General features: G+C 36.8%; 1 long non-coding RNA gene across 10 annotated transcripts in view; it reads left to right on the forward strand.

The window, feature by feature from the left end:
* The window catches only part of Plcxd3, a 301,403-nt gene that overhangs the window by 124,206 nt on the left and 153,071 nt on the right, over positions 1 to 24,126 (forward strand). For 9 of the 10 annotated variants that reach the window (XR_004768544.1, XR_004768545.1, XR_004768546.1 and 6 more), the window contains 4 exons: positions 1,776 to 1,878; positions 19,256 to 19,361; positions 19,854 to 19,885; positions 22,413 to 23,541. This is a non-coding gene — a long non-coding RNA (phosphatidylinositol specific phospholipase C X domain containing 3). Of the gene's footprint in view, positions 1 to 107; positions 191 to 1,775; positions 1,879 to 19,255; positions 19,362 to 19,853; positions 19,886 to 22,412; positions 23,542 to 24,126 lie in introns of those variants that run through there. The other variant, XR_003482463.2, reaches the window with a different exon arrangement.

Consider the following 24,126-nt stretch of genomic DNA (forward strand, 5'->3'; position numbering starts at 1 on the left):
ATTTGATCTCATTTGATATTTACAAATTTCCAGAAAGTAGGTATGCGGTTGAAATCCAGTGAATGAAAGAATTGGGACTAAAATTCAGATGTTTTAGTTAATATACTTTGGTTGCTCTGGTTGTTAGGACTTGAATTATCCAAAGAAAATTTGCTGCTGTTGAATTTGCAAATCTGACACACTCAAACAAGTAAGTGTTCCTTCTGTTTCATCATGATTGGAACTCCTTGCATTTATACAAGAGTGCTTGCATATGGCTCCATTAGGCAAGCCATCCAAGAACTGTGGATCACTTGGAGCTCTTGTTCTATGTGATCAAAATCAGAAGCCCAAAGAAAGCAAGGCAAGTTGGTTAACATTTTGTTTGAGGCTGAGGAAGTGCCAGAAAACCTTATTAAATTATAGTGACAATCTCAAATGCTAAAGAAGCATTTTCTATATATAATATAAATACATATAGAATTATATTAAAATATAATTTTCTATATTTAATATAAAACACACAAGCTAATTTTAAGAAGGAGATGACTTAAAACAAATGTTTCTTAAACCATTCAGCATCTGAGGTGATTAACAATAAACTTTTCTGTTTTTTATACTCATTTTTCTCCATTGCCTTATGAAGACATTATTTACATTCATCTTTATTTCTGTTTAGTTATGCATCTTTTAGCCATACAAACAGTTAAATAACTACCAAAAATAATCAGGATATAGAATAGTCTCACCACTGCCCCTATTCTATATCATGCTCATACAAGCACATAACATATATCATTTTCATACAAGCACAAATTATAGCAGCTGCAAATACAAGAGTTCAGTAGTATATACTAACCATTGGTATTTGTGCATTATTTGCCCTAAAATTGCCAATTGTAAATTACAGGCAGAGAGGGGTTAGTATATTCTGAATGCTGGTGTTCTCCCCAAGCTTGCATCTCTAGTTCTATGTTATTAGGGAATGTGGCTTTGGGGAATTAAGACACAAGAACACAGCCCTTATGAATAGGATTAGTGCCCTAATAAAAGAGGCTTCTGAGAGTTTCTGCTTTCCTTCTGTCTTAAAAAAAACAAACACCACCCGTGAGTCAGAAATGGGTCCCACCTGATACCAATCTGCCAATATCATGACTTTGGAGTCCTTTGCCTTTAAATGGAGATTAAGAGAGAGATAAGTTGCCTACACTTTGGATCTAAGAAAGAATGGTAATCTAGCAATTACCATTGCTTTCTTTTTCTAGGATACACAATGATGAGATCTGCATACTTACATGATGCCCTCATCTATGTACATGGAACCAAGGAAGTTTTGCCACCCAGGAAAAGAACTTCCTGATAATGGGCCCCAGCTTTTCCATTATCAAATAAAAACATTACTCCCCCTTTCTGTTAGCAACAAAGCCCTTCATTATCACTTAGCTCAGTGAGAAGCTTTTCAATCCTATATTAACACTCCTATTTTACAGCAGAATTTTGTTAAAAAACAAATTTGCACAACTGAACTGTGCCATGCTTGTTGGAATAATTAATTCTACTATTATGCGATTCAAGGCCCAATTTGGTCATAAAGCAAAGGATGCTTAGTTTTATCAATGGGCAAGCCTTCCTGAATTGAAACCCCAAAGAGGACGAGAGGGTGATTAATCTGATGAGGGAAAATCCACTTCTGTTATCGTCATCCAGCTGTGTATACAGCAAGCATTATTATATTTTAGCATGCTGGGAAGAATTATCTTGATTGAATGATAGTCAATAAAAATTCTCTTTTAAAGGATTGCTATTGTGGGGTCCAGTCTGATTTCCAGAAACTGAGGAGACATGCTGAGAAGTTAGAAAAATATATTGTACAATAAAGCACTATGAAGTATCAAAAAGGTAAGCCCTTCTCCATTAAAAATGCAGAATTTTTCAATGCAGAATTCTTTGAAAAATTACATTTACTGTTTGTTCCCACTTGATGCTGTACATTATTTAATGCTTTTCATCATATCTGCAGTAGATTGGCATAATAAACACAATTAAGTGAAAAATTATAGTTATACACTCTATATCAAGAGGAAGAAGAGATAGATTCATAATAAAAATATAACTCAAAGGAATTAAAACTCATTCTATCAGCAATTAAAATGAATATTTAAGTTACAAGGTTATTCAGCCTGGGAAGACCAGCTGAGTTAATTTATAGTTATTTAATTAACTCCATAGGGTGAGATCCACTCTTGATACTCTGTGAATATAATATTTATATTGCTAATTATAAAACTGATTTAAAATATTAAAGGTAATATAAATGCATGTTGTAAAGCCATTCTTTCTTAGATCAAATAGCCCATAACAGGTTGCAAACCTGACACAACACCCATTGAAAGCTTTCCTTGGGAACCTCACTGGGGGGGGGGAGCATGAGTGCAGGAAGAGAAGAGGGAAATGGAGCATCTCTCTCTGGTTTCATTGTTTGTGGTGGTGCTGGGGCTGGTGACCAGTGTAGTGTAATCTAAAGAGGATATTTCACTCCGTTTTCAGTCTTGGCTAAAAGCAACATAGAACCCACAACAGGAAATGTCTTGCTCTTTGAAAGAAGGGAGCCAGTGACAGACGATTCTTCAATTATATTTACTTAATGTATTTAAAAACTTCATCTCATTCCCCTACTAACTATACTGATGCTTTTTTGAGTTTTAAAATTGCATTGTGTGTGTGTGTGTGTGTGTGTGTGTGTGTGTCAGAGAGAGAGAGAGAGAGAGAGAGAGAGAGAGAGAGAGGGAGGGAGGGAGAGAGAGGATGTGTGAGTACCGAGTACTCATGTGTATGTTTGTGAACTTACAAGTAAGTGCCAGAGCACTGATGTGGTAGTCAGAAGAAAGCTTGCTGGAGTCCATTCTCCTCTCCCACTATGTGCATCCTAGGGATGGAGCTCTGGCCATTAGGCTTTGTGGGAAGCACCTTTACTCGCTGGACCATCTCAGTGCTCCAGTTATTGCTTTTGCGGTTTCTTGTAAAACTTAAAAGCCATATCAGGCCCTTGTCTACACTTAGCCCACATCAGGTCCTTATCTATGTAAGAATTCACTCCATTCATGAGTTCACCCAAAAGTCAGTCTACATACACGGTATAATGAGGGTTATTATTGGAATGCCCATGCTTTCTTAACAGGAGAGAGAGAGAGAGAGAGAGAGAGAGAGAGAGAGAGAGAGAGAGAGAGAGAGAGAGAGAGAGAGAGAACATGGTTGAGTTTCAAAGGCAAAATGCTCTTAATAAAGAATCTAATGCAATTGTTACCAAATGATGAATGGCTACGAAAAATTTGGTACACATACATAACAGAACACTATTCAGCCATATAAAAGAATGAAGTTCTGCCATTTGTAACAGCATGAATGAAATAACTGAGTAAAACTTAGGAAGTAAGCCAGATAAAGAAGGATAATTGTCACACAGTTTCACTAATATATGGAATCTAAAAATACTGACCTCATAGAAGCAGGAAATAGAGCAAAGGTTGCTAGAGATTGAGTTATGAAAGGAGGTAAAGAATGGGTGGTGAGTCCAAAGATACTAAACAGAGGCAGGAAGTTGTGGTGTGCTGTTGCTTAGCTGGATAGCCACAGACAACAGCAACATGATGCTCATGTTATAAAGCCCAAAGAAGTTATTCTGAATGTTTTCTCCATAAATAGATGTTAAAAATCTGTCAAAGTAGTTATGCCTAGGGGGGTTAAATATTGTACAATGTACATGAGATAACAAAATATCACTCCCCATTAATATATACAAATTTCTTTGGTTGTACATCACTTAAATGTGTTTTTTAAAGTAGTGCTACCTTCTTCTAGGAACAGAGAAGGAAGTGCTTGCTAGTTGCTGATATTTATTGATTAGTTAATTGCAGAGCATGGTGTCTGTACAATTTATTCTATGCTTCCTTCACTCTGCCTGTCTTTGAAGAACAAAGTGAAAGTGTTCATCTTGTAAATTATCATGCATTAAGGCTGTGATGGATAACAAGCACTAGAGAAATTGTCAGTAGAGTATGAGAGTCTTTAAGAGAATAAAACATTACTACTCAGAAGCATAAACTGGAAGACTAACACTATTGTTACCTAGTACCACACTTACTTCTGAGAGTAATGTGTAAAGAGACTCTTCTATTAATTTAAAACTAGCTCCTTAACCAAAACTAAGTCTCCAGCCTAGGATTTAATAAAATTTCAGTGAACTTTCTCAATGTTAAGATTTTTTTCTGTAAAAATAGAATAGTACAATTTTGTTCCTTGAGAAAGAAATTTGGGAAACTGAAAGTATGGGACATCACTGGAAAAGAGACTCAATTGTAGTTAATGAAGAACTCTGAAACAATCACTTCAAATTTTGATTTTCTAGGTGCCGAAAAGTGAGTTCCAAAGTAGTTATAATCAACAGTGGAGGTTGATCTCAGTAGTTAGATTAATAGGCTAGCATCTGTTGCCTTGGAGTAGATCACATTTTTCTATCTTTTGTTTTTTATAACATGTTATTTCATTGACACTGTTTTGTGATATTGGAAGTCCAAGAGTAAGCTGCTATAAATAGTACTTATATGACATGCTCCTTTGGAATGTCAGGGGCCCAATAAATTGTCTTATTATAGTAATTATTTGGAATAAGTAGTAAGTCTGGGCTATAATATTAGACTAAATGCAATTTATTTTCAATTCAAAATTTGATTTAAGCTTGTCACTTACATAACTAGAAGCTTGTGGCTAATAAAGAATCAAAAAAGCTAATAACCCATTTAAAAATGGGCCTAGAACCTGAACAGAGTTCCCCCCACCCCCAAAAAATATGGCGAAGAATTATCTTCAATGGTGTTCATTGTTCCTCTGCAAATGAAAACAACTTTGAGGTTTTATTTTATCTCAGTCATAAAGGCAAAGATCAAAAATACAACCAACAGCAAATGTTGGAGGGGGTGTGGAAGAAAGAGAGCCTTTATCCACTGTTGGTGAGCTATCAAACTGGTGCATCCACTATGGAAATCATTGTTGATGGCTATTAGAAAGCTAAATATAAATCTACTATATGACCCAAGTATACTACTCTTTCATATATGTCCCAAGGACTTGACACTCTACTCCATATGCCTGGCTAAACACAAACTGGAGAATGATGATACCAATAGACATACTAAAGTAGATGGGGAAAACTCACAAGACTTCAGTCCTATACAAAAACTACAGGCAACTAAGGAATGCTGGGATCAGGAGAAATAGTCTTCCCTGGAGAACACACACACACACACACACACACACACACACACACACACACACACACACACACTGAAAACTTATATATAGAAGTACATTATATAGACTGAATCATTTGTATTTATACCTTTAGAATGTGTATCTACTGTATACATATATGCAACAATTAAAGAAAAGGAGGTCATGAATTTGAAATCAAATAGGAGAGATTGTAGCATGAATAATAAAAACCCAGAGACAGATATTGGGGTCCAAGCTTTAGATCAGGAAAGCAAAACAGCCAACCAGTAGAGAGTTCTTACCTCTACCAAGGCTGGGGCAATCCTATCCTCAGGATGATTGCAGTCTGAATACAGCATGAGACCCTGAGCTCCTGTCTTATATACCTCTCTAGTCCTGGAATTAAAGGCATACACCACCACCACCACCCAGCCACTATGGCTAACTAGTGTGGCTGCTGGGATTAAAGGTGTGTACCACCACTGCCTGACCTCTATGGCTTTGGTGAGCTTTGCATTTTGATCTTCCAGCAAGCTTTATTACACCATAAACAATATATCACCACAAGAGATACATTGGAGGGTTGCAGGGAAGAAAAGAGTGGAAATGTTGTAGTTATAACCTAGTGATTTTATTTTCTAAGTCTTGGGATATAATTATTTAACTTCCCCTATATGTGTGCACAAAATTAAAGAGAGGCAGTAGTTAAGAAGAGATGGTTGTGAATAGGTTGAAAGAAGAGAAATTATCTGAAACTTGATTGGTAACAGTTCTTCAGGAGCCCCCATGAGTATTAGATCTAGTATTAGTTGCCAACTTGACTTGGAATCACAAGCCAGCCTCCAAATATACCTGTTAGAGTCTTGGGATGTCTTGATTAGATTGGGATGGTAATACCCAGACTAAAATTGGGTGGTACCCTTCCCAAGGCTTGCTTTCTGGAGTGAATAAAGAGAAGTAAAGTACCCTTGCTGAGTAGAAGCATTCATTGCTCTCTACTTCCTGACTGTGGGTGCAGTGGAATAAGATGCTTCAAGCTCTTGCTGCCTTTAGTTTCCTGCCGTGGCAGACTGTATCCTTGAACTGTGAGCAGCAATAACCCCTTCTTCCCTTTAAGTGAATTTTGTCAGGTTATCTTATCACAGGAACAAGAAAAGAAATAAAAATGACAGAATAGAAAGAGATCTATTTTCCCAACCAAACAATATGAAAATATTATAAGGCCACCTTTTCCTAGTATAAAGCATTCAAAATCTGAAAATCGCTCATATTGGTTTTGCTGCTATTTTGAAATGGGAAAAAAACATTTAAAGAAATTGCAACATGGATTTTAGAAAATTCATATCACCTAAAATCTATACTTAAAATGGATCTCGAATTGGGAAAACTTAATGTTTGTGCTCTTTTGAATATTGCTAGCCTATCTCAATGGAGAGCTTAATAAAATTTCATACATGGTTTTTACAAGGAAGGAGAGGGAATGCAAGAGAGAAATATTTATTAATTACATATAGTCTTACTGTCAAGTCTTTAAATTTAGTTTCAGAAAAACTATTCACTTGAATGTCCTAGATGCTTGTTATAGTGAACAACACTCAACATTTGTCAACTTGTTTTGTTTATAAAGCTCTTGACAGGGACCAAAGCACTTGATGTAAAAGCATGATGCTTCAAGCATGGAAATATAAAGTTAATTATATTTAGTTCTGCTTTCTGTACTTTTGCACTAATTTGGAGGCCAGAGTTGTGCAGAGGTAGTCATCAGACAGGAACGATGCTTGTCTAGTTATGCTTCTCTCCACAGGTCTTCATCCTTTACTCTCCCCCAATCCATAAAACTTCAGAGTTGCCTAGAGTCCCTTAAGGTCATTGAATTCTGGAAAGGAAGAGGCATTAAAAACATGATACTGAATTTTACCATAGGTCCAAAGATGAGAAAACAAAAGGTGATGATTTAAAGGAAAATACAGTCCTCAAGAGGAAAAAGAGAAACATTGAACTACTTATTTTGTACATGCACATATGTGTGCTTGTATAAAAGATAGTATTATATGTTTCCATCTGAAGTTACTGTACTGACACAGAACTCAAAACGACACAAGTTCAGATAGATTGAAAGAACTGGAATGCAACCACACCCTTTCCTAACTGCTGCTTCTTTGTGTCATGCCCTGCCCATTAGACTTCCCTCTCTCAAAAAGCAGAGACCCAGCCTTTTCACAGAACTTTCTATACCATGGGAGAGGCTTCTTTACGGAGAATGTGATGGGGCTTAGGATGAAGTTAATTATGCTTTTGTTTAATACGTTAACCCATCATAGAAGTGACCTTAACAACCTGCATTTACATAGTTCAAGAGATTCATAATGCTTTCCAGTTACAAAAGAAAGGGCAGGTTCTGTAGAAAAGCAAGACTTATTTGAAAATATAAAGATGAAGTTATATACCCAGGAATTTAATTCGTATAGAAAAATTATCTGGGAAAAAAGAAAAACATTACCTGAAAAGATAACAAGATTGAAAGGAAAAATCAAATTTAATGAAGAATACTAATCTAACTATAAGTTATTTTCATATTTTTTCATTATTGTGGATTGAACCTAGGATACTCTGCAGCAAACCTATGCTGTAAAACTATGGGCAAATGTCTAACTGGAAGCTTGATGGTATTTCCAGACTCCTACTTATCCCTTTCCTAACATCCAGAGTAGAGACCACATCAGAAGTGAAATTATTAGAAAACTATGTATTAGTGGATACTAAAGGTCTCTAATTGCGTAAGCAAGGGAAAAGGGCGATCTAGTACAAGAGAAGAATTACTTAGGATGCAGCTATAGTCAAATAAATAGTAAGTGAATTTGTGTTGGTCTATAGTTAATAACTGACCATTGTATTTTCTCTTAACTGAACTATAAGTTCAATTGGTTACCACTCAATTGGCTATTTCATCTTAATTCCCATGTGGAACTATTAAACAATCAATTAGACTGCATGTTGCATATGTTAGTATATGTTAGTGCCCACATTATATATTGTGGTTCCAGTAACTGTTACACATGGAATTTGTGGGCCAGCAGTCTATGCCTCTGAGTGACATGTGGTTGATAAATTCTACTTTAATTATTATGTCAGTGAAGGTGAATTTTCTACTATTTTTCAAGTATTTAATTTTTCTCAAGAAAAGATACTTTAATTTTCTACTAAGCATTCTCCCAGGGTCATTATTTTCTCCATATCTCACTAGTACACAGAATGACATTAGACACAGAAAAATGAGGTGGATAAAGAAACGAAATAAGTGTATGAAAAAAAGAAATGATTGCAAAGAACTTTATAGATGAACTAGATTCACAGGATTATAATTTGAAAACTACATATCTCTAAGCCAACAATTCATTCAATTATTATTATTATTGCTGCTGCTGTTGTTGTTGTTTTTTGAGACACAGTTTCTTTGTGTAACAGCTCTGGCTGTCCTGGAACTCACTTCGTGGACCAGGCTGGCCTCCAACAAACAGACATCTGACTGCCTCTGCTTCCCGAGTGCTGGGATTAAAGGCGTGTGCCACCACTGACTGGTTTGTTCAATTATTTTTTAAGACAAAGATATTATGACTAGTCCTTTGGGTTTTGAGGAAGAGCTATTTATGAATTCTTTCAGTTGTGATCATGGGCCTGAGTTCTGGTTTAGATCCCTCCTTCACTAAGCTCTGATTAAATACATTCCTAGAACTTGCTTTACAGTGAATTTTTTTCTGATAGCATGAATGTTTTGTGTGTTCTTTGTTTTCTAAACTCTTGTATATATAGAATTGTAAAGATCTGTCAGGAGAAAAAGATTAATATCATGAAGTATATGATGCTAATAATTTATCATTATTAATTCTTTGTTAATTTTCCCAGGCAAATTTAGTTTGAATTTTTAGGAAAATGATCCTTAAATGAACTTTCTAAGCAGAATGAGAGCATTAGCTCACACAGGTTTTAGATTTCACTGTTCTGAATTTCATTATGAAACCCAAAGTGCTTCAAAACCACAACTGCCATCGCAACCTTCTAATGCACAGTGGCATTAGAAATAAAGCTCCACTGGGCTTTATTCACCCAGAATTTACAAAAAACAGGGTTGGGTCCCACCATTTAAGATAAATCTAGGATAATTTGTCTGTACATAGGGTCAATCCAAGCTCTGACAGTGAAATATGTGGATATATACCTACATAGCTCATCCTTTTATAAGTTTTTTTGTTCATTTGTTTGTTTTGAGACAAGGTCTTGCTATGTGGTCCAGTCTGGCTTCAAATTTGAGTCCTACAGGCTTGCATACACACACCTGACTCTTTGTGTGCATCTCATTTCCATCGTCAAAAGTCACTGAAGTTCCAGCAACTTTTAAACCAGATCCATGTCACCATTGATTTCAATTTGCTTTGAAAGCTATCAGAGAGAGGACTCACTTTCCCAGCCACTGCAGACAGTCTGCACAGGCCAGACATTGTGATTGCTCTGTCTTGCTTTTTATACAAACTAGGAAGCTTTGAGACCTCATGTTCCACATCCAGGTGGCTTCTTTTCCCTCAGGGTCATCTGTCACCTTGAAGGAAAAAAAATCCCGATTTTCATAAACTGTTCCTCTCATTTTTGAAGAGGTCACCCACAGACCTGATTAGAAGAGCCTCACTTGGGGATGTTGCAAAAGAACAGACATTTTCAGGGGAACTCATGTGTCTAGCCTTACAACCACATATGCTGAGAGCCCCAAGATGCTGCAAAGTTTGCATCTTTAACATACCTCCTTCTGGTTTCCCCACCCAGCTTCTAGCCAAAAATTATTTTTAATACATTACTTTTCACTTTCTTGTAGTCTTCCATAGGTCCCAGGTGACACAAAAATTTATGACTTGGATTTAATTTGAAATGTTACACATGCTCCAAATGTCTGAATGAAAAAGAAAAACATAGGCCTTGCAAACATGGGCAAAAACATCTGTATAACTGAATGAATCATACTGTTGAACTTGAGTGTTTTGTCAGTGAGTAGCTTTGAGTAGATTCCAAATGACAGAGCATGGAAAGAAGAGGGCCAGGATAATCAGTTGCACCCAGTAAAAGTCTGGAGTTGCTAAACTTAGTCTCTCACTCCAAATTAATCAACTCTAAATAATATTGAGTTAACTGAATAATCTCCAAATTTCTAATTTTGTTGTTATATTGACTGGTCAAAAAGAAATTCATGATTTATTTCATAGTTGTCTTCATCATATTTCTTCCTAACTGTCTCATTTTAAAAATGATGTTATTATACCATAATCTTAAAAAATATTCAAGTTAGAAAACTGTTTGAGAATTTCATACATACATATAATGCATTTTGATGAAATCCATCACCCATCCCCTCTGCCTCTCTTCCTCCCCTATGTACCCACCACCACTTCCATCTCCCAACTTCTTGTACTCTGTCTCCCGGATCTAAACCCACAGTGTTCACATAGTGCTGATTTGTGTGTGCATGGGTGAAAAACCATCTCCTGGAGCATGGGTATCCTCCCAGGGGCTGCAATCCTTCAATAGTCACCAATATATAATAGCCTCTTTGATAGGGGTGGAACTTCACGAGATTCTCCCCCATCCTGGCTGGTGTTTTACCTGGCTTGGTTTTGTGCAGGTCTTATGTGTTCAGTCACAGATGCTGTGAATTAGTTGTGCAATGGTCTTAATGCATCTGAAGAATACTGTTTTATCATAGATGTCCACTATGTCTGACTCTTTCACAACGATGCTTGAACCCTGGAGAGGAGTGTGATATAGATGTTCCACTTAGAGCTGAACATTCTGCCTTCTCCTTTTTTATGCTTGCTGGCCACTTTTGTACTAATCACCATCTATTACAAGCTGAAGGAGCTTCTCTGATGAGAATTGAGAGATGCACTGATCTATGAGATAAAGACAAAATTTAGTGGTCAGTTGATTGTATTAAGCTGTCTCATAGGGACCATGTTCTAACCAACCATGGTGTTTTGGCCCAGTTAATGGTACCAGGCATGAGTTCTGTCTTGCATAGTGGGCTTTAAATCAAGTTAGAAATTGTTCAGTTACTCTTACAGCATCAGTGATACTATTGTACCAGTTGGTGTATCTTGCCTAGCAAGACATTTTGGTAGCTTGCAGACTCCATGCTGAATAATATTGATAATTACTTTCTACCCTGATATTGTGCATAGCAAATTCTCACATTATGAAATATAGCCAGTTCAGATAGATTTTCCAGTTTAGTATCATCAGCTTGATTTCTCCAAGTCCTGTGACTCAAATAGGAGGTATCTTTAACAGTAGAGTCTTACTATAAGTTGTGGGGAGGTTTCTATGGGACACCACTGACCAACAACTTGAGAAGGGGTAACCTATGCCTGATCCTGAGCCTTCTATTTGATAATCTTGTTGTTTGGAAGAAACATTGTTCCCCCTTATATTGTACCTCTATTTAAACTCCTTTTATACATGTTCATGCATATGTAGATGTATATATTTTAGGAAATGTCTACAGTAGTAGGTTTCCATGTAAAATTCTCAAAGGTCTTTATGTTAACTCTTCCCTATACTTCATCTTCTACACTACCCACTTAACTCTCACCTCATTTAACCCTTACCATTCCACTATTTCCTTTCCCTGCTTCATACTACCTACATTTTGTGCCTATTCCATTGAAATCCTCCCCTATGATCACTTTACTGATTACATGACTTCTATAGATAATCCAATTTAAATATGCATATGTATAGATTCAAAGCAAACAGGTACCAATGAGAAAAAAACATACATTGTTTGTCTTTCTGGGTCTGGGTTACCTCCCTCATAATGATTTAACCAATGCCATACATTTATCTACAAATATAACAAATTGACTCTTCTTTAAAGCAAAATAAAATTCCATTGTATATTTTTAACACATTTTCACTATCCATTCATCAGTTGATGGACAGCTAGACTGTTTCCATTTCCTGGATATCATAAGTAAAACCATAGTCGTGTAATATGCAAGCCTTTGGTAATATGGTTGGGTGTGGTATAGGTAGATAATATGTTACATTTATTCCTAGCTTTTTAAAGAACTCCCACACCGATTTTCATAATGATTGTGCCAGCTCTTACTCTTAACAGGAATGAATGAATTTCCATTTCCCCACATCCATTCCAACATTTTTGACATAATTTTTATATCCTTTATTCTGATTGGAATATGATGACCTCTCAATAAAATTTTAATTGGATTTTCCTAAATCCAATTAAAGATATTGAACAGTCAAATTTTTTTTAGGCCATTTATATTTCTTCTTTTCAGAAATAGTTAAGTTCATGTCCTTTATTGGAATGCTTTCTTGATATTTAGGTTTCTTTTTGTTTGGTTGGTTGGTTTTTTATATTCTTTGGTTATTCTAGACACTAACACTCTGTTGTTTGGCGTATAATCAGTATCTTAATTATTTTCTCATTGCTGTGATGTTATGCTATGGCCAGGACAACTCATAGAAGAGTTTATTTGGGTCTTACAGTTTCCAATGATTAGAGTCTATGACTATCATGGAATGGACCATGGCAGTAGATAGGTAGACATAGCTTTGGAGTAGTAGCTAAGAGCTTAATCTTGATCCACAAACATAAGGCAGAGAGAGGGGCATATACAGAGGGAACTAAATGGGAATGAGTAGTACTTTCTTATTTGGGACCACCAGCCCATAATAAAAGACATGGAGACTTATTATTAATTAGGAAAGCTTAGCTTTACCTTAGTCTTTACCCCAGCTAGCTCTTATAACTTAAGTTGACCTCTCTCTATTAATCTATAATTCTGTCATGTGGCTCGGTTACTTCTGTTCTGTACCATATGTCCAAATATGTCCAATTCCTTAAGAGTCTCCTGCCTCTTTCTCCCCAGACATCTCTCTCTCTCTCTCTCTCTCTCTCTCTCTCTCTCTCTCTCTCTCTCTCCCCCGTCTGTACCTCCTCCTGCCTAGCTATTGGCTGTTCAGTTTTTTCTTACACTAATCACAACAATACATCTTCACACAGTGTACAAATATCCTACAACAGAATGACATGCCTCCTTTATCATAGCTATACCTCCTAATCCTGCCCAAACAGTTCTACTAACTGAGGACCAAGTATTTAAACAAATGAGCCTGTTGGGGCTATTCTCACTCAATTCATTATAGATGGTAATTTTTTTAACCATACTGTATATTGCTTCTTCAATCAAATGATGGTGTCCTTTTCTTTGAAGATTTTTAGTTTTGTAAGTCCCCTTTGTCCGTTGTTGATCTAATGCCTTTATTCTGAGGATCCTATTTAGAGAGTGTTTTTTTTTTTGTGCCTATTATTTGGCCATATTCATTACTCTCTCAACTGTCAAATTCAGAAAATCAGATCTTATGTTGAGGTCCTCAATCTATTTGGAGTTGAGTTTTATTTAGGATGAGAAACAGGATCTGCTTTTACTTCTAAAAGTAGCAATGCAGTTTGACTAGCCCCATTTGTTGAAGATACTTCCTTTTCTCCAACATGCATTTTTGGCTTCTTTTCAAAAATCAGGAGGCTGCAGTGGGTGTATGTGAATCTTCAACTATTCCATTGATCAATGGGTCTGTGCTGTTTATATTGCTACAGTTTTGTAGTATCTTTTTCCTTTTCCAGTTCTTGGCTTGTAGCATAGGCTTTAGGACATTGTCTAGAAGCTAATTAAAAGAGGTTAATTATTATTAGTAATAGATACTTAAATTTATCCTGAGTCTGAAACCATTGTATATGTTACCTTATAACTTTCATATAAAATCTGTGTGTACAACTTTAAATTTGTTATTATATATTTCATTTTGTAATCATTTTAATTTACCTACCCATCAAATAATCTCATTAAACATGTAGCATGTGGAAATGTGTATCATTAACATCTTTGTTTATATTTCCAACAGTTATTTAATATACTTTAATTTTAAATAGTTTTTGCCTATGTGAGGTCAATCTATCTCCTTTGTGTCCATAATAATGAACTTCAGTCAATTCAGACCTATTAATATCTTTCCTAAGAGACAGCTTAGACTTTTTTCATACTTGTGAATAGCAGGTATGAATAGACACAATAGCAGATGTATTTTTTTCAGTTGCATTAATCAGAGTTACTAACAAGGTAAAATGGGTAATATCTCTTGGAAAATGATACGATCAGTGATAATTATAAAGAGTTAAGTTTATGATTATGCACAATATGTGACAATGGTGGGGTGTAAGTTTTGACTATAAAAATTTTATGTACATATGCATGTGTTTCAGAGCTAAGGGTCAAATCAAGGGCTTTGGGGATTCTAGGAAAGCACTATTCTATTGAACTGTGTGTGCCATCATGCTTAGCTGCTATAAATAATTTAAAATTTCCTCCTTTGTAGCCAGTTATATACTTGGCTACCATACTTAACTATAAATTTAGGTATTTCATGGTTAAATTTCTTACAAAAGCATGATTAGTGTTGTGACCCCCATGTTTGCAAATCACCATTACTCACTTGGAGTAATGTTCCATTTCCCATTTCCTTTAACCATGTGTGTTTCTTCCTGACTAACTTGGAAGCTACATGCTTTCTAATTTTGTATTTCAGGGAAGCAACTCCATAACTTCATTTTATAAGAGTATGTATGAGAGGAAATTTTCAATTATGTTTTCTTATTTTCCTATTGCCTTCCACTGTATTTGAAAGATTATAACCTCCCAGACCAGGGAAATGAGGTGCGGAGGCACTGCAGTCTCTTTTGGGGCTTTTGTGTCAGTGGCTATGTGATTTATGATAGATTTTGACATCCATCTCTTTTAGAGCTACAATTGTCTTTGCTTAAGCCAGAAAAGCAGCTCCTACGTCATCTTATGTCAATAATTCTTTCTTCTTTGATATGGTATAAATGTTGCAATAACTTCTGCAGTGTGTCTAAAGGCACATTTGTATACAAACTCTTCTTTATATGCTTTCAAAGACACTTTGATTCCACATATAGCCATTTAACACTCAGTAAAAATATTAAGATTATTATTCCAACACACACATCTAATTCTTAGAAACACGCTATATTTCTTTAGATATATTTATAAAGACATCTGCAAATGTAATCTTAAAGTTTCATCAGATTTTTTTCAAGATGACTTCAATAATTAAATGAAATATATTATTTCTTATGTGGAATATAAAAAGAAACATTATGTCATATAAATGTGCTATGTAATAAAAATGATTTAACAGTCATATTTACTTGGTGTGTTATATGAAGAATGAAGTTCACATCTTAGCTGTTCATATTAGAAACACATGCTTTTATATTTAAATAAACATTAAATTGATAAGCATACAGATATTTCAATCACTTTAAAAGAGAATGGTTTTGATAATCCAGAATTCATATGATTACAATGATTCTTAGATACACAAAAGTTAGTGTGAGCTTCAATAAATCACACCAATCACACAAAAGTGTAACCAAAGAGTGTACATGTAAAGGTAGTCTAGATTTGTGAACTTTACCTTACTATTTATAATTTCCTTAGAATACAAGTTGTATGTATTTATTCTCTATTTGGCCCAATTTAAGTAAAAATATTTTAAACTTTACACTGCTATTGTATTTAAGTAGTTAGTTTGCCATACTAGAGAAATTGGTCAGTTAATTTAGCAAATTGCTGCTTTACTTATTTTGAAATTCTGAATTGGATTTATTACTAAATTAAATGATTATTAACACCAAAGCTTTATGTATTAAATGCTGTACTATATGGATTGTAAATAATCTAGTTTGGAAGGCAAGTGTGTGAAAATAAAAAAGTTGCTCATGAGCTGCTGCTATTATTGAAACTGAGTGGTTGAACATGTACTGGCATATTAATTAACTAATTAATGTATTAATTTCTACTTTGATGTTTAAAATTTCTGTGATGAAATATTTAAAATAACAATACTAAATGTCAACTGCATTTATGAACTAAACTTACATTTGGTATTTGCCATGAAGTGAGTTGTTTTGGGGCCTTTAATAGCAGGCTATGATGACATGTGCAGAGCAAATTGTGCCACTTGTATTCAACATTAGAGTTGTGGACAGTTACTCGGAGCAGCTCTTGTTTGTAACTAATCTTGACATTGATATTTTATTTTTGACTTTGACTATGGTATTTTATTCTTAATTTTTGGAAACTATAAATAATTTTATAAAACAGAATGAATCATTTTGCTTTATTCTCATTCTTAAAATCTGTTTGTCAGGTACACTACAATCAGTCATGTACTGTAGATATTATAAATAGCATGGTATTGACTTTCTTAAAGAGTAAGATTTCTGTAAAGCATACTTATATTTAATTTGTGTAAGAAGGAATGCCTTTACTGTTTAAATTGATTATATCATGAAAGCAACAAGATCAAATTATATTTAAGGAGAAAGAGATATGATGGTGAATCTTCATTGCCAACTTTAGAATTACCCATGGGATACATCTCTGGGAATGTCTGGGAGTTATATTCCCAAGAGGTTAAAGATTGAATAGAGAATACTGATCCTGAAAATAGGTGGCATCATCCATTGTCTAGGCTCATGAATTAAATAAAAAGGAAAAATAAAGACAGTGAGCTCCATATCAACATATATGTCTATGCTTCCTGTCTACTGACATGACATCACCATGCCCTTACACTTCCATCAGTATGCCACCTGTACCATGTCAGATTGTACTCCCAATTCATGAGCTATAATAATTCCTTCCAGTCTTCAGCTTATTCCTGTCTTGTGGTGTTCACAGCAACAAGAAAAGCAACTAATATAAGGGCCACACAGAGTTTTAAACACAAGATTACTACTAAATCACAATGAATATCCAATGTTTAAAACAAATCTTCATTAGTCAATGCCGTAGTCTTAGCCAAGTGTGCTGGATCATACATGTAGTATCAACACTTGGGAGGCTGAAAGAGTAGGACCGGGAGTTCAAGTCCAGCCTCAGCCACCAAGCAAAGTTGGGGCCAGCCTGAATGGCATGATATACTGTTTCCAGACAAACTAAAGCAGACACTTTAAAAAGGCAATAATCATAAGTTATGGAAGAGCATCAGTGAGAAACTGAAGAAGCATGAAATGTCAAAGTCTCTAAGTCAGCCTTTGCCAACATTGCCCAAAGTTCCCTGAAGAGCCAGCTACTTGTTTCTCTTCCATCACAACCAAATCTGTGACATCATCTTCCATGCATCGAACTTATTTCTGGGACTAGGACTAAACTGAAATCTCATCACCAGACTATTCTTTTCACAGTCCTTCTCTAAGGCAGCTCTAGACATAAATACTTTGGAGGTATTGCAAGAAGAGACTGGAAACAGAAACTGATTGAATTACCCCACAGCAGTGATCATCTTCACCTCTTTGTAGCTGTGAGACTGTTGAGAACATCAAGAATATACAAAAGGTTTTTCCTGGTATACCTGTGCAAGACCATCCATGACCTACAATAAAAAATGGTTGCATCAATTTCTTTGCATAAAGTACAAGTATATGTTACCTAGGAAGTATGGGTCAACATTAACAGTGAAATTCATCATTGGCAGCATGGGTAACCCTAGATAAATTTTGCTATTCTGTGTACTTATTGACAGAAGAGTAAAATACTCCTTGGCATCAGGAATTGTTCCAGTACTATCAGCAAAGCCTTGGAGTTCTGCTGAACACAAGCATATTATAGAACATACGAAGTGTGTATCTTCACTCCGTAGCTTTGTTCTTGGTTGTGATAATACACTGCCTCACTGCAGCAAATAGGAAATGGAATCCCCTCAACTTCAAGTATGTGCTTTCTAGCTATTGCCTGGAAGATGAACTACCCAGCAAAGGGGTCTCTAAAATCAATTAAATTAGCATAATACTTTATCCAGAAGTCAATGGCATTTTAAGTGTTTATTTGGGTGGCTCCAAATGCATTTACCACAATGTCCTTTCACTGCACTATATATCATCTTCAGAATCTTTTAAGCACCCTGAAGTGAGGCTCTACCCACCAAGCAATAAATCTTCATTACTCATTGCCCCTTCCTTTAATAGCAAGTATTCTAATTTCAGTCTCTGTACATTTACTAATAAGGAACCTCAGGTTTATGGACTCATACAATATTCATTTTTTGTGTATTTTCTTCAAATTTCCTGTTTTATAACAGATATTAGGACTTCATTACCTTTTGAAGCTAAATAATATCCCAATTCTTTCATATTCGATTTATTCCTATGTGGTTTTCTGAGTTACTCTTGACTTGTGACAGGTGCAAATATCATTGGTACAGATGCTGTAAGTTTTTATCAATGACAAGAATAGCCTTTTCTGATTCATCTTTTTTTCTGATTCAGTGCATTGACCTGAAGCAATTTTTCTCTTCCTTTCCAGGCTATCCCCATCTCTGCCAATCCTGATGCTTTGAAAAACCATGTACTTGTAGTAATAGACCTCTGGGGATCTAGAAGAGTACCAAATAGAATTTCCAAATGCCAGTACTAACTTAATAAGATAACAATGGGGAGAAGAAGATAAGGAAAAACCACACAGTCAGAGCAGCCAAGTGTTTTCTTAAACCAATTCTTCTTTCAAGATATATTTTCAACAATGAGGTCTAAGCCTTTGACTATTTTTCTGTTTGGTGGAGGACTAAAAATAGAGACATTAAAGGAGGCTTTCCCTGAAGTGTGAGAGACACATCCACATCACTTATTTATTCATCTATTGAGGTATCATTTGACACCTTTCCCCTAGAACATGTATTCAAAAACTTCAAAGAGTTCAGGGACTCTATGCTCCATTTTCTTTGTCTAGGACAAAGCACATATGAAATAGTCAATAAATATTTATGAAATGAGTGAGTAAAATTAATTATTAGAATGTACGTTTATATCTTAGTCATTGTGACAGGCATTATAGAATACTAAATAAAACCATGTCTGTCCTAGTTGTGCTTTAAGACCAACGAGGGAGTTGGAAACATGAAACATTATAGTCCCAAACACGCACCAACGGCTGCAGAGGTGAAGGAGAGATTACTTTCGCTTGTGCATGGTAAGGACAATTGTAAAGAGAGTTGGTTTTGTAAGAAGAATCTTGACAGGTGAAAGCCTGAAGGGCATGTATAGGATAAGCAGGAAGAAAAAGCACAGAGGGTGAGAAGCATAAAAAGGAACTTCAGTATTCTGAGCTCTCATTCTGTTCCATAAACTTTACATTTCCTTTCTTAACTTCAACTTCATAGGATTCATATTTCCTCATTCCCAGGGACAAATCATCTTTCTTTAAGCTCCAGGAAAGGAAACCAAGTAGCACATAGCTTCGAAGTGTGGAAGCCTAACTATGAATCTAGGTCTCCATATCTCATAGCTTATCATTCCATCACTAAATTATATCGAGAAGATTTAGTTAACTTTTTCTGGATAACATATGGACTGTAAATACAGAAAGAAAGACAGAAATCTCTGTAGTGTTAAAATAGTGGGGCAAAGAAAGGATTGAACTGTGTTTTAGCTTAAAATGTAAACATTTTTTTTTGTTTTTCAGATACAGTAAATTTCTTTGGATGGAATATTTAGGTAGGTGTTATAGAGAATGGTAAGAAAGTCATGTTTATTAATATCAATCTTATAAAGATTATTGCTTTTGGTGTATGCATATTCCTTAAGCTTGACTCTAGAAGTATGAATTTGCAAACACTGTCTAGAAAACAGTGATTGAATTGCTTGAAGCACATGTTCTCTTCTGAAGCATTATCTGACCAAAATGCATTGTAGAATTTCCTGGCTTCTAGGAGTTCTTATCTTTCCTAACTCAATTTAAAATAAATTTAGCTTAAAAAAGGAAACTTATTTTCACAATTAAGGGAGATTGTGAACTGAATGAACAGATAAGGCAAACAGTTACTGTATTTTATGGGTACAAATGAGCAGAAAGTAAGGAGATGGTTGAGAGGGGTAGCCACTTTTAGGTCCTCTGCCTTGTGTGAGTTTGATGGACAGTGGATGGTGAGAAGAAGTTTAAGGGGCTATACTACTTCAACTCATGTTACCCATTTCATCTATGCTTAAAAGACTTTGATTTTTTGAACGTGTGTGGGTCCTAGGTAGTTTTAATTGTTAGATTAATACAGCTTAGGGTCAATCTGAGAGGAAAAACCTTGGTTGAGGAATTAGCTAGATCATGCAGGCCTGTAGGTATGAATATGATGATTTTTTAAAAAAATAATTGGTGCAGGAGAGCCTAACCCTCTGTGACTGGGACCATCCACAGGCAGGTAGTCCTGGTTGTATAAGAGAGCTTCCTAAACATGAGTCTATAAGGGAAGCAAGCCAGTTAACAAGTGGCATCCACCATGGTTGTTGCTGTGCTCTCTTGGCTTGTCTGAGGTAATACTGCATTGAATAGCAAGCAGGGTAAGCTTCAGGTTTCTGTGTTGTTTCCCTGCTTTGATTTCCCTCAAAGATAAACATGACATGGAAGTGTAAGATGAAATAAACCCTCGCCACCCCAAGTTGAATTTGATCAGTGTGTTTTATCACAGCAACATAATGAAACTAGAACAATAAATTACTGTGAAACTTCACAATGAAACTTCAATGGCATTCCTCATGTTGTGGGTATAAGAATACAGATCCCTACCTTGACTTGCTTGCCTGATTAAAAATCCAAGACAAATATCTATGTTTTTTTCTCTTTTTATTTCTAACTACCATGCATGTAGCACTCTCAACATCAACAGAATTAGAGACTGATAGAGTCCCAAAGAGATCTGGAGGTTGATAGCAAACTCTGTATTAATTTTCTAGGAGTATGATGGAGTTTTTGTACATCACAAGTTGACTGAGTTATGATGACTAGCTGTTCAAAAGTTAATTTGTATTAGGTTTCCAGTGAGTGTGATGCTTTCTTCCATGTCACAAATTGGCTGAGTTATGATGATTAGCTGTTTGTACAAATACTACAGTAGGTATTGACTATACAGATCTTTGTAGATGAGGTAATGTTTACAATCATTTGAATAGAACAGATTACCTGCTATCATATTATTGACCTCATCCAACCAGTTGAAGGCTTTAAGAGTAAACATTCAGGTTTCATGAGGAAGAGGCAATTCTACTTTAGGACAAAATCATCTTTTAAAAACCGTTTCCTAAAGTTTTCAGGACACATCCTCACAATGCATTTGGACAGAGAGTATTTTTCAAGTATATCTTACAAAACAATATCTCCCAGGTTGCAAAATTAATCTGCCACCCTGGAAAGAATACCTTAAAAGGCTAGGACAGCCTCAAAAAGACAAAACAGAAACAAAAACAAAAAACAAGTGAATATACAGATCCTCCTATTTCAGCAAACATCTACGTTATCTCCTGGAAGTGTCACCACACATCTCACAGTTATCAGGACCGTATCATGGAGAAAACTGGGCTACCAGAACTGATGGACTTTCCTTAGAGACAGTGCAGCTGCCTTGAGAATACTGGCATTAGTCAAAAAAGTGATCTTATAGCTCCCCTGACCAACAAGCTCAGAGTGAGATGATTCTCATTTTAACTAAAATGATAGGAGGGTTTGTTATGCTAGTGAGAACATTCAGAGTTCCTTGAGCAGAAGTTCCAGTACATTTCATTCTCATCCCTAAAGATAGACCTAGCATGTCCTCATGACACTATGAACTGTTTCCCATGGGGAGAAAAAGAAAATTTGATGAAAAGATTGAGCACTATCTCTCTTCTCCCTACCTTGCCCATAGTGATTTCCAATAGATGGGAATTGTCTTTGGCTGTATCATCCTTGCACAAACTAAGAAGGCTCTCTGGCTTTTAAAATGCTAAATGGGTTTACTGAACTGAAATGATCATGCCCTGTTTCATAGTGCTGCCTCTCCTACCTTGATTTTTATTCCTTCAACTTTATAGGATTTCCTCCTGTGGAAGAATTTACACACCACTCCACAGGAAAACAAGCCTCCTATGCCCATCCTTAGTCTGAGTGGCAAAGACCCACACACGTTCAGTCGGACTCATGTAGTCCTATTCAGGCTGATGCCAGTCTCATTACATTTGTAAGGCTCAATCTCCCTTTTTTCTCACTTGGGAGCAGGTGGACCCAGACAGTTCTTTGGAGCCACATTAGTGATTACTCTCTGGAGAGACACATCTCTCTTGTCTGCCAAGGAATGAAAATCCAAACAATCACATAGATCACTTCAAATGGTGCTAAATACATTCCACCAAATGCTACTGGCAGTAATTGCAGCATGTCATTGGGAGATGTGATTTTCTTCCAGCATCAGACTTTCATCTTATCCTGAATGCCAGGAAACCAAGAAACGAAGGACATCACTCCAGCAATAGAGGGTCCTCGCAACCTGCAGCCATGCTTCTTGACTGTGAAATGTGTGCAACCACGAATTAAGAACCATATTGTAATATATACTGCCCCGTCGGGGTGTGTCAGCTCCTCCAAAAATTAGGGAAAGTGATAAATAAAGACCACCATTTTGTACAAATAGGGTTGAGGTTTCGGACTGAGGGAGGGCATAACCTGTTGTGGCTTAGGAATAGGAATACTCTTTGGGAAGAATGCGAAGTCTCGGGAGCCGAAGATGAACCTGATCTTCAGGAGGCAAGAACACTCCAAAGTCTACCAGTATTTTTAGATTCAACTGCAAGACTGCCTTTTATGCAAACAGGACCAGGAAGTCATACCAAGGGACAGAGAAAGACCAGGGACAAAGCAGCGTGAAAAACCAAGTTTTTAAAAAGATAAAAGACTAATAAGAAGAAGCGGTGGGGAGTCACAGTATGGCGAGGAAAGGCAGAGCCATCTAGGAGGGTTGAGACGGGAGGAGGGAGTCTGAAGGGAGGGGGAGAGAGCAGAGAGCGGAGGAGCACGGACGTCAGGAACAAAAGCCCCGGCAGTGGAGTCTGGCAAAGGCAAGAAGAGAGCATGGGGTGTTTTTGAATAATTATTAAAATGAGCATGTGTCTGCGCCATCCTGTGGGTGTGGCGCTGAGCAGAGTGTAAACTCTAGCGGGGCCGAAGCAAACATTGGCTTAGCGGCAGCAGCTGCCAGTCTGTGCCTAGGAGTGTGGGGACCAGCGCAGCGGAAAGCAGACCGGCACCATGGCTTCTTCTCAGGGGAAAAACGAGCTGAAATTCGCCGACTGGATGGCAACTCTGCCTGAGAGCATCCATAGCATCCCCCTCACCAATTTAGCGATCCCAGGTAGGTACCCGCTGCACCTGCCCCGCCCTGCTTCATCTTACACTCAATGCTAACTTGCCTCGTGCCTGAGGGAGGGAAGCTCGTCCAGGGGGTGGGTACCCGGGTTTTCCAAATCCTGGAAGACCCTGGCACCGGGAGTCAAGGTGACTGCTTCCCCTGGGCTTCAGAAGCAGGCTGTGTTCACACGGCTACAGCGGGGCTTGGGGGGGGGGGAGTTCCAGGATCCTGCCCTGGGCCCCCTTCTTTGGTTTTCCCTGAAGACTCAAGGGGTCTGGGAGCAAGGCAGGTCAGCTTTCTGAGTCTGTGGCTCCATGGCGCGCTATGGGAGGAAGCTGGCTGGCTCAGGAGTTAGCTCCGGAACACCAAGGAGTCTATCCTTGATGTGGACTTAGGAGGATCTGGTAATTTCACTGTTAGAATCTAGCCCAATCATTAGTATTCGTCCCCAGTCTCCTTTTAAGAGACAAAGCGCTTTCTGAAGAGTGATGAAAGTTCAGGGACCGGTGGTGCTGGTGGCAGCAGCATAATCGCTGTCCTTGACACGGAGCTGAAACGGGCAAGAAGCAGAAAGCAAGCATTTCCTAA

Source organism: Cricetulus griseus, chromosome 2 (assembly GCF_003668045.3).
Source record: "Cricetulus griseus strain 17A/GY chromosome 2, alternate assembly CriGri-PICRH-1.0, whole genome shotgun sequence".
Classification (NCBI taxonomy): Eukaryota; Metazoa; Chordata; class Mammalia; order Rodentia; family Cricetidae; genus Cricetulus; species Cricetulus griseus.